Source organism: Temnothorax longispinosus, chromosome 5 (assembly GCF_030848805.1).
Source record: "Temnothorax longispinosus isolate EJ_2023e chromosome 5, Tlon_JGU_v1, whole genome shotgun sequence".
In the NCBI taxonomy this organism is placed as follows: Eukaryota; Metazoa; Arthropoda; class Insecta; order Hymenoptera; family Formicidae; genus Temnothorax; species Temnothorax longispinosus.
Genome location: NC_092362.1, coordinates 9,539,373 through 9,551,458, shown reverse-complemented (window position 1 = coordinate 9,551,458; position 12,086 = coordinate 9,539,373). Strand labels below are relative to the sequence as shown.

At 37.1% G+C, this 12,086-nt stretch overlaps 1 long non-coding RNA gene and 2 pseudogenes across 1 annotated transcript; 2 read left to right on the top strand and 1 right to left on the bottom strand.

Moving 5' to 3' along the window:
* Positions 1 to 627: 627 nt before the first annotated feature.
* Positions 628 to 2,723, bottom strand: LOC139812949 (uncharacterized; annotated as a pseudogene).
* Positions 2,724 to 3,167: 444 nt separating this feature from the next.
* On the top strand, positions 3,168 to 3,635 carry LOC139813215 (uncharacterized). The gene is made up of 3 exons (XR_011732079.1): positions 3,168 to 3,178; positions 3,258 to 3,424; positions 3,537 to 3,635. It is a non-coding gene; the product is annotated as an uncharacterized lncRNA (long non-coding RNA).
* A 3,907-nt stretch (positions 3,636 to 7,542) lies between these two features.
* LOC139812947 (uncharacterized) lies at positions 7,543 to 11,744 on the top strand (annotated as a pseudogene).
* Positions 11,745 to 12,086: the final 342 nt, after the last annotated feature.

The following is a 12,086-nucleotide window of genomic DNA, read 5'->3' as shown; positions in this document are numbered from 1 at the left end:
AGAGTCTGAGCCGCTAAATTCACTTTCATTTTTATTTTAAAATAATCAATATGTCTTAAACGTAATTTGTTCCCTGCACGTAACCCTTCTATCTCTTGTAGTTTAGCTAATGTTACAATGTATCTCCATTCAATTTTTATTTCCCTCATTATCTAGTAGAATTTGTCCTTTACCAAATGCATTACGGATCAATTTGAGCATGTGACAAGCATCAAAGATAACGTATATAGGTTTAGAAGTTATTGGATGGAAAAAGTAGAGCTGTACTTTATTTTTAGAAAAAATTGCCCCCAATCTTCGAACAGTTGCAAAATGTTCATTAGGCCCATCTAAAGTCAAAGACACAACCTCAACACCGGTCTCATGCAATTGAGTTAATGCATTTTCAATTAATACCGCGGATGTTTTTGATTCAATTCCATTGATGAGAAAATAACCAATGGGCAATTTCCAATTACTATCCAGACCAACTACCATAAAAACTAAGGCATTTTTGGCTTCTTTTGAATTGTCATTTAGCACAGATTCTGGTCCATAATCAACGTGACCATAAACCTTTCCATCTCTACCATGTTGTGTCCCTACTTTAATTCCAATCTCATCTATCATCAATGAACAGAGTATCTGCTAATTTTTTGTTGTGGCTTCCTCAACTTTTCGTGATAAAGCTTCAAAACTTTCAGCAGTGAATCCTGCTTCACCATCAATGGAATTGTACCATGAACGTAATGTACTTAGTGCAGGCAGAGCTGATTTCATTTTATCACGCACATAATTATAGGCTTTAGGTGAATAGTAAAAAAGAGTTAACGCGAAACTACGAAGGGCCGATGGGTATTGCATTCTTGAAATGGAGTTTGACTCACCATTATCAATGACACGTTGCAAAAATTCTTTGACACCTGGATCGACTATAGATTGTAAAGAACGTAAACAAGCTTCGGAAATTTGAACTTTCATAGAACTACGAAGCTCATCAATCATCTCTCGGAAAAATGATGCTTTTCTGTGCAGCCGATTGAGTTTCCTTTTCTGCAACTTGATGATCTTTTCCTTTTCCTTCAACCTTTGTTCACAATTAAATAGTCTACGACGTAGCGTTGTGGGAGAACTTTCATAATGATGATCATGGTCTATAATCCGCCGCGATTTGCAAACTGGAGATGCTGTTGTAGAGTCGAATTGCATGGACGTTAGTCCTCTTCCTGCATTATCTGCAAAATTGTCAATAATATGTTGTGAATTTTCTCATTTCATGTATTTTTTTCTCATACATATGTTTATCATTCATCCTTGAATAATCCTTACCAGAATTATGAAGTGTCTTCATAGTTATGTTGCTAACATTATGAGAGCTTTTTCTTCTTGCTTCATCAACAGGAATTGAATTGATTGTTAACACATTGTGCGATTCATGATGTGGTACTGAGTTTGTTGTTATGTTGCTTTCAGTTGCAGGTGGAATATTTTTCTTACACGCAAGAAATTCTATGAAACAAAAAATTAGGAATTACCTTTTTATTATTACTATCATAATTTCTCTCTTAATATTATGGTGAAAATTAGATAAAAATCATATTAAAATTATTGATGGTTAATTTACCTGAAGTTTCATACAGTGAACTACAGTCACTGGAAGTGAATATTGTTGGAATACTATTTTCTTTCATTGCCACATCGTGCAGTTCATGATGTGGTACTGAGTTTGTTATAATGTTGCTTTCAGTTGGAGGTGGAACATTTTCCTTAAATGCAAAAAATTCTACAAGAATTAGGAATTACATTTCTTTCTTAATATTATGATAAAAAAATGAGATAGAAATTATAACAAAATTATTAATGTTTAATTTACCTGAAGTTTCATCCAATAAAGTACAGTCAATAGAAGTGAATATTGTTGGAATACTATTTTCTTTTAATTTCCAGTATTTTCCTTTTACTTTTCTTAAACAAGATGCTTCAAAGTGACTTGAACATAAACAACTAGTTTCAGTAGGCCTCCAGTTTAGCATATTCATATTCCCCAACCATTTATTGAGAAGTTCTGGTTTTTCCAAGGAAGACCTAAATAGAATAAATATCGCATAAATATAAATGAAATGTAAAACTGTAGAACTAATGTTAAATAATACAACATTTGGAGAATATACCTGAAAAATGAATAAGGAGATTGATGCGAACGCTTGCGCTTGCATATTACACAGGATCCCGGGGGATCTCCGAAACGAGTTGGAACACTATTACGCTTCAAGCGTACTCTAAATTCAGATCTATCAAAACAGTCCTCAGTAAAGTGATCTGAACACAATAAGCTTTCTTTACTAGGTTTCCAATGCTTTAAGGGTACATTGTTAACCCATTGTTCTAGTAGAAATATATCTGCTAAAGGAAATCTGTAAAAGATGGATTATATACAGAATAGAACAAAATGTTAAATATTTTAATAACTAGTTTTCTTTAGCAATCTAATCTATGAAATGTGAAAATAATTAATTGACAAACCCGAAAACATAACCTGTAGTTGTCACATTTCATAAATGTTGTGTATAGATTATTCGATTTATACTTACTTATGATATGTTCGCCCACATCCTTTTTTTTTGGATGTTTTGGCAAAAGCAACATCTCACCATTTCTCAAAATTACTCAATAAGTTTTTTATGCACCTACGCACCTATGCGCACCCGTACGCACCCACTGGCACCCATCCGACGCAGTCAGTCCACCACGCATGCGCGTACTTTGGACGTGTAAAATGGCGGACCCTCAATTGGGTACATCGCCAAGAGCATATCAGCAATCCATTTATATATATCAGTGGTGTAGACGGTACGACTCCATCTGCACTACGTGCACCTGGATACGCTGAGTCGTTGTCAGGACTCAGCGCAACTACACTCTGAAGGTGCTACACTAAAAGTGCAACGACGTGAACTGGCTATCGCTCGCTCTGCCGTGTGGGAACCAATCACGTCGCTGCAACGACGAAATACGCTTAATCGCGCAGGGAGCCACTCGATTTGCACCGAGTGACTACAAGACAGTCACTTTGACGACTCCCGTGTCTTTAGGTAAGTATACGGGTAATTTTACCCCTTTCTAATCTATTTTTCTTTTTCAGGTACCCAGGATCATCGTGGAATCGTCTCGTCTCATCACCGGAACCGGCGTAAATAAGGTAAGTATAAAAGATAAGTATGATGTACTTAAACCTATCGCACGCATGATAATATAATAATTAATAATTAAATCGACAGGGAATAATGTAAATAATTATAAATAAATGGATTGAACACTTTCGCACTAAATCTTGCAACCGACGCCAAAAGGCCAGTCGGTCCCATTGACACAACTCGACCTCCTATTGAAAGGGAAAGCCATAGCCCAGATGTCAGCGAGGCGAGAATCAACATCCGTGACCAAGGTGGGTGTGAAGACCAAGGCGGAAATTAAATCCACCGATCCCCGCATACATACTTCCACTCCCCTTCCCAATAACGATAATTCAGATAAGGAGAATACCAGTTTCGATGCAGACATCACCATTCCGTTGTCCGATAGTGACGAAGGAGTTCCTGTCGAGCAGCTGATCCAGTCGAGCCAGCAGATCCAGTCTGAATGACGCGGTGACAGGTGACAGCTGATTCGCAGACCGAGTGAAGGTTGGTCGAATGTCTGAAACATGGAAATAAGGACATTGTTAACGAACGCAGCGTATCTTAGATAAGCATGACGAACGACAGAGAAATCGCGAACGAATTTTTGATTATATACATGATACTCGCGTTAACGTTAATAATAATGAATACGATTCTTTTGACATATTTGATTTTATCACATAGAAATAAAGGTTGTAGAGACCTTAATATTAGTATTAAGCCTGCAACTCACCCCGAAATTTGTTACCGAACCGGCAACGACGAGATAACCAACTCTAACTATGAAATATCGAAAGTACATCGTGTGAAAAGTAAATAAACGAAAGTTCGCTAAAGTTCGCGCGACGGAACAATACAAAATGGCGTCTTGAACATAGAGTACGGTAGGATTCTTCTCGATTTTTTTTCACATCTTTGGCTTGATAAAATTTAAATTATTAGTATCGAATTTTATTCAGAAAAGTGTAAACTTTAAGAATATGCATTATAAAATAGTCAAATCCCACACAGCACATAATATTGCAGAAATATTGCAGCAATATTATTTTTCCATTGCAATATTACAATGAAATGTATCAGAAATATTGCAGTAATATTACTGAGATATCTCAGTAATATTAAAATGTCCACGAAAATGAATATCAGTAATATTACTGATATTTATTTCAGTAATATTGCGGTAATATTACTGCAATATATCAGTAATATTACAATAAAATTACTATAATATTTGCGTGATATTTGTATAATATTGCTAGGAATTAAAAAACCAAATTAATAATTTTTATTAAATTTTATTAAATTATTTTTAACAATATTGTTACATACAATTTTAAAATAATATTGATATTGTAAACGCAATAATATTATTTATGTAATATTAGATAATATTTATTTAATATTGCTAAAAATTAAAACATTTTAATGAATATTATTAAATTTTATCAAATTGTTATTTTTAATAATAGTATTACATACAATATTAAGAAAATAATATTGATATTATCTTTCTATCTCTTTCTTCTTCAAAACTGCTCCATGCTACTCTGCACTGTATGAATTTCCACTGATAAAGAATGACGTAACACTATAACATAATACAAAAGCTGTAATTATTATTTATATCTAATTATACAAGGTGAGTTTTATTTTGTATGCCAATTATCTTCACTGATTATCTCAGAAAGTATTGGTTTATTGGAAAAATGTTTCAGATAAAAGTTGGAGGGTTTATAGAGGAATAATGGATGATCTTATTAGATTTTGAGTTTGGAACCCATGTTGAGCCCAGTAGGGTCCAAGTCAATTTTTTAACATAATAACTCTTTTTTTTATTACATCATCTATTTCTACTAATTAATATAAACAACTTTTGTCTGTAACATTTTTATTTGCCTTATACTTTTTGGGATATTCAAGAAAGATTTGATAATTTTTTTAATATTTAGCTTATATCTTGATAAATGCTTGTCGAAGGGGAAAATGATACAAGACTTTTTGACTTGATATGGTCTCAAGAATATGCTATTGCAATAATACCTAATTTCTTTAAATATTTGTGTATACATTTTCTTGAAGTTTTCATGTGTACACAATTATTTAAAGAAATTAGAATACTATTGCAACAGTATATTCTTGAAACCAAATCAAGTGAAAAAGTCCTGTACCACTTTTCACTCCGACGAACTTACTTACATATCTAATAAATAAATATTTTGCTCTTCTATCAAACTACTTGATGCTGCTCTGGACTGCATAAACATCCACTGATGGAAAGCAATACTGTAACATATAGCATAAGAACAATAATTATTATAAAATCATGTAAATGGTTAAATAATTATGGTTAAATCATTTAATTAATGATTAAACTGCTTTTTAAGAGATTTGGGATCGGCATATTTCTATCACGTATCTCCAACTAAGGGCTCCAGTTGGATTAAACTGTTAAAAATTTTGAGGTTAAGTTAGCATCAAGATTTAAGTATAAAGCCGTTAATAAATAATTTTATTAGAGACTCGTTCAATAAAGTTATAAAGGCAAATATATGTATTTTAAGATGGTCATTGATGGTCGTTGACCCTACTGGGCTCAACATGGGTTCCAGACTCAAAATGATTTTTATGATATTAACGTGGTTTTTGCAGACCATTATGCCACGTAATCTCTATTTTTGGATTTAAAGACCAATCGCCAAATATATATGTACAATGTACATATTAGTAATAATTATACAAAAATACTTTTAAAAATATTTGTGTGAACAATATTTATTAAATAAAGAAAAATTACCTGAAATTAAAACGATTGTTTCTGTGCGGTGTCGTACACGTGATTGCGTGGTCCCACGGAGCCATGCAAGAGACACCGAGAGAAGACCGAAAATGGTGGGGGTCGGTGCTGCGACCTGTGCAATACGTATAATTGTGTGATACCTTAATAACGTCTTAATGACGTCAATAAAATGTCATTAAAATGTCATTTGACATTATTTTGCTACTTAAAGTATTATATTTCAACAATATATTTTAGCAATATTACTGTAATATTTCAATATTATTTAAAAACGTGTAATACATCAGTAATATTTCTGAAATATTTCATTGTAATACGTAATATTTCCACCATATTGCAATATTACTGCAATATTTCTGCAATATTATGTGCTGTGTGGGATATATAATTAATACAGTGAAATTTGGCGAAAGGTCAAATTTTTTGATATTTTGAAGTGAAACTTCTTTAGGCACGGTAGTGAGTTCGATTCGCGACACGAAAAAGTGTAACGGAAGTGAAACTTCTTTGGTACGGTAGTAAGTTCGATTGTGCGACACAAAAAGTGTAACGAAAATTTGACCAATAAGCGTACGGCGTTGACGAGACGGTTCTTCTTCTGGCACGGTAGTAAGTTCGATTATGCGACACGAAAAGTGTAACAAAAATTCGACCAATAGGCGTACGAAATGAAACTTTTTTGGTACGGTAGTAAGTTCGATTGTGCGACACGGAAAGTGTAACGAAAATTCGACCAATAGGCGTACGAAATGAAACTTCTTTGGTACGGTAGTAAGTTCGATTGTGCGACACGAAAAAACGTCACAAAATAGTGTCACGAAAATTCGACCAACAGGCGTACAAAGTGAAACTCCTTTTGGATCGGTAAGTAAATTCGATTTTGCGACTCGAAAACGCGTCACGAAAATTCGATCAGGCGTACGGCACTGGCGAGACGGATATAGTGAGAACTGCGTGTAACACTATATTTTCGAGTTGCGGGCGGCTCGGAGTGACTAATTCCGTTGCATTGTTTTTGTATTAATTTCAGAAAAGTTATGGCAAAGCCTTGCCTTCAGAAGTTTCACTTCTAACGCGCGTGGCGACCACGCGTTTATTTTTTTTTGTTCATGTAACTTTTAAGTTTTAACGTAACTAAATTAAATTTATAAGCCATTAATTTTAACTTAATTTAGTTAAAAAATATATTTATTTACTCAACTCTGATATAAATTAATATAAATATAAATTAAAAATAAATGTTAAAATAAATAAATCTAAATATAAATAAGTAAATATAAATATAAATATAAATAAATAAATATATAAATATTTTGCTCATAAAAAAGTAATTCATGATATTTGATTTTTAGTATTATAAGACTTTGTCGTTGTCAGAAGAAGAATTACAAAAACGTAAAAATAAATGCTCACGACATCGACGGAAATATGAGCGACTAAATACTCCAGAAGGTAATGTTTTATTTTATTATCACTTTTTATGTTATATATAATAAATATAATCTTTTTAAAGGTTTTTGGGATCCGATGTTTCCCGACACAGATTCATCATGACAGAATTGTCATGACAGAATAATTAAGACTAAAATGTTTCGTCATTTGAATCTGATTCTCAAGGTTTCATTGCGACTGGTACAGAAACATTATGACGTATACAATCCTTAATTTGGTTAATGCATTAGGTAACCAAGTGAAATGATGTCACTTTGACATCATTTTGACTAGGTTGTTTTCACTGGGATGCAAGCAACACTGTTGGGGATTCCCCCAATTTATTAATATAAAAATTGTATCCGTCCGTTATATGTACTGCGATATACTTTTCTTCTGCTTCTCACGCAAAATTATCGATAAGTTCGGAACCGCCGGAAGGAGCCGATCCGCGCCGAAGGCGAGCGCGCGTCAGCATCCCCACGCGGCTCGCCCGACCGCCGGCCTCCCTTCCAACGAACCCGCCGCGTCGGGGTATTTAAGTCGGCGCTCCGACAGGAGCCGGCACTTCGTCTTATCTCCGGCTCTCTGCTGCCTTCGACGAAGCCTACCCTATCCAACTTCCTAGGGCGACACATAAAACGAGGTCCGGTGCTCCGAGTCTCGACTGAGAGCTCTCAGGTGTCCCCGAACTCCAGCCTACCAAACCGACAATCACGATCCCGCGGGGTCGAGCATGCTCGACCTCGTAGCGAGCCCTCTCGCTGTCGTGGCCCCGGTGCTTCGCTTCCTGCCGTATCTACCTACCGCGTCTTTGTAGGCATCGGACGTAAGACCGCGTTTCGCAACTCCGTCACACCGCGACAATTGCATTCGCGATACCGTCTCTCGTTTCTACCGCGTTTCTGTGCGCACTTTATGTAAAACCGCACTTCAAAACTACAAGTCACAGCGCGCCGAGTGCATTTGCACTAATTTGTCTGTACATCTCGCGTTTCGTCAGTTTTGTTATTATATCGAATAAAGTTTATATGTATTATAAGTCAATTGCTATCTTTTGGGCCTTCCACTCAAATTCCTAACAAGCGATCGAGTCCGCGTTCAAGCTGAAGCCCCAGTCGTCTCATAGTTGAAAGGCTGAGCGGAGCCATTCGTGATATCTCGCGTTCTCGCGGAACGGATTCGGCGATTCGTTCGGCGCGTTTATTGCGCGCCCGAACAAACACGAACAACCCTTTTTCTCCAAATTTGTTCGGAAAAGAATTAATTCAGAATCGTGCAACCTTAGTTTGAAACACTTTCTTATATTTGCTGCGTGTGTTATTCAGAATTCATGTAATTTTTTAATAAATTATTTTTAGATTGATCAAGAGCTTTGTAAAAAATCTACAAAGGAGACTAATACTTCTATTATTGCTGCTTATGTAAATGCATCTAAGCAGCGGTCGTTACATTCCAGTGCTGATGTTGGGAGTGAAGCATCCAATGCTTCTAATGATGAAGAAGACAAGTGTTCAAGTAATGATTTACTAAAAGAAAAACAAAGAGAATTAGATGAATGTTTACAGAAACTGAAACATGCTAAAAACAGAGCAAGGCATTGGAAAGAACAATATGATACTTTAAAAAATCTGGAAATTACAACCTTACCGAAAAAACCGGAAAAGATATCGTTACTATCCTAGAAACGATCAGCAACCGTACGATTCATGGTAAGAATTTATTTTATACTATTAAGAACATAAAAGAAAAATTGGCAATAAGAGAGTCGATGCGGTTATTAGTGCGTAATGTCAAAAGACACAGATATATTTTTATATTACAAGTTTCCGGACGTTTCGGCTCTTCTTCGAGCCATCCTCAGCAGTACAATAAACCATTCTCCATCATAACCATGAGCTTTCGGATTAGGAGGTCGGAAAACCATGAAAATTAAATGATTGCTATATTGAGTGTCGTGCGATCTATCGTGACAACAGTCATGGACACTTTAATCTTTAATGTATTTTTATTTTATATTGTTGACCACCTTCCATTTTCCGGACTATCTGATAGCAATCATTTAGTTCTTATAGTTTTCTGCTGAGGATGGCTCGAAAAAAAGCCGAAACGTCCGGAAACTTGTAATATAAAAATATATCTGTGTCTTTTGACATTACGCACTAATAATCGCGCCGACTCTCTTATTGCCAATTTTTTTTTATGTTTTTATTATTATTGAGTCCTTAATTATTTTATTTTTATATTATTAAATTCTACATTTATAATACGTTTTAATGTTTCTAATAATTGCAGATGATATTGGTGATAATGCACCTCAATATGAGAATAAAATTAATGCGTCAAAAGAACGAACAACTCATATAGAAAATGATGTTTGGATACCTACAATGATTTACGAGAAACTTATGCGTGAAAAAGAGTTCAGCTCATTCATAAAAAGTGCATGCTATGCTGTCTGGGGACCTGACAAGCTGGCTGAACGTTCTGTGCGTGAACAACGTAATGTTAAGGGACCAGGAACCGACATTAACTCTGTTTCGTGCGCGACCGAGGTACCCTCAGGACACGAAGTATGCCGGGACCACCCTGTCCAGGGCGCGGGGCAAGAACCAAGGAGGTAGCGAAAAGAGGGTTCAAAAAACGCTCGCTGGGTTATTCTGACAAACACACTTTATTGCACATAGAGTACTTCTCGCATTCACGCACCCGAGCACCCGGAGCATTCGCGGGATGGCGGGACGGAAATCTTGAGTCGCTCCTTCTGTCTGCGTGGCTCGCGAAACGGAAATCTTGTAGAGCGGTAGATGACCGCCCTCGCGGTCGGAGATCTTGCTCGCGGTCAACGGATATCTTGGCGCGAAGCAGACGAGCGACCGCGGTCACGAGGTGCGAGATGCTCAGGCTTTCTTCTTGTCTCGGGTACGCGATAGTGAGTTCGCGTTTTACACAATCACTACTCGTTACATCCACGCTGATGGTCCGTGTTCACGAACGGCGCGGCGCGACAAAATGGCCGCGAGAGAGGGGTCGATATCGCGATCGAATTCCCTTCGCTGAGTTATTGAGAAGTGCTCGCTTGCACTTACGCTCGGTTATCACAACAGTTGTTGCATTCACTATACCCGGGCTGACTGTCTGTGACGGTTTCGTTCGCCGTCTGTACGGTCCTTTAGATGAGGATCACGGTACCGCACGCGGTGATCACGTGATCCGTTTGTGCGCGTTGCCCACTCGATTGCGGGCGACAATTCTCGTCAATCTCGTATGACGAGATATATTGCGCGACGACTAATGCCGCTCGCGACGACACTGGTACGCTCGAAACTACCCCTCGCACAGGGCTTCTCGCGTCCCCCAATACCGAACTCCTCGCAGTCGGAAAACGGCTCACTCTTCGCGGCACGAGTGATAGAGCGATTCGAGATGTTTCACGCGGCGATCTCACGGATGCGGCTCGCGATGAAACTTGAGTACGGACTTCACGCACTGGCGGTCGAGATCACTCCCGATAGGCACAATGTCGCGAACGCCCGGCTCGATGTGTCTCTTGTCGCGGCAGAGAACAGAAGAGAGCGCGGATCGAGATCGATTATCCTTCGTCCCGAGAGGAGACCCTCGGCGGGGGTATGGGCCTCACGAAGGGCAAATCACATGGATCCGCGATGTAACGCGTTGCGCGGTATACATATTTAGGAATACGCGTGCGCGTTTTGCAATCGCGCTGTCGAAACGGTCAGCGCGATACTCGGGTGATCTCGGATAAAGTCGAGTCAAGCCCGAGGGTTGTTTGTGCTTGCGCCAGGGGCGATTACTTTCGCGACAGCGCCCTGCCACCTGATTTTACCTTAATCCTAAACAAACTCCTACTAAAAAAAGTGCAGTTTCATCATTGTTTTGCCATTGGATGAAAGATAAGAGACATATGCCGCAGACTTTTATTGAGGAGCAAATGAATAGAACCAAACTGAACAAATACTTCAACGGGGCAATTTCAGCAGCCAGGAAGAAAATGAATTACAAGGCTATAAAAACGCCCAATCCTGTGACACAAAAAAAACCCCTACAACTGAACATTTACATAATTTGGAAGTTCCTGGAGACGACAAGTCAGATAGTGAGGATTCCTGCTCTGAGAGTTCGGAAGCTGTAAGTGAGAGGTGTGCTTAATAATGTAAAGTTTATATATGAGTCAGCAATAATTTATTTGTTTTCCTTTTATTTAGAGCCAAAGCGTACTTTAAGGGGTTGCGCACAATGAAAGGAATAGAGAACAGTTCAATATTAATGTATAAAATTCATATGTAATTTATTAATACAGAATAGACAAACAGAGAAATAGTGCTAAGGAACAGTGATGGAATTTTATTCTATTTCTGTATGCCATATGCACAATGAATATGTTTAATATTAACATATTCATTGTGCATATGGAACAGAAATAAAATAAAATTTCATCACTGTTTCTTAGCGCCCCCTGTTCGTCTATTCTGTGTTAATAAATTACATATGAATTTCATACATTAATATTGAACTGTTCCCTATTCCTTTCATTGGCGCTAAGTGTGTTCGTAAAACGTGCAATTTAATTAAAGTATTTTGTGATTTAGTTTAATATGTACGTTGTTTTTTTTATATGAACTACTTTTATATAAACTACAGTTAATACTTCTTGTATAACATTTCATGTATATAGATAC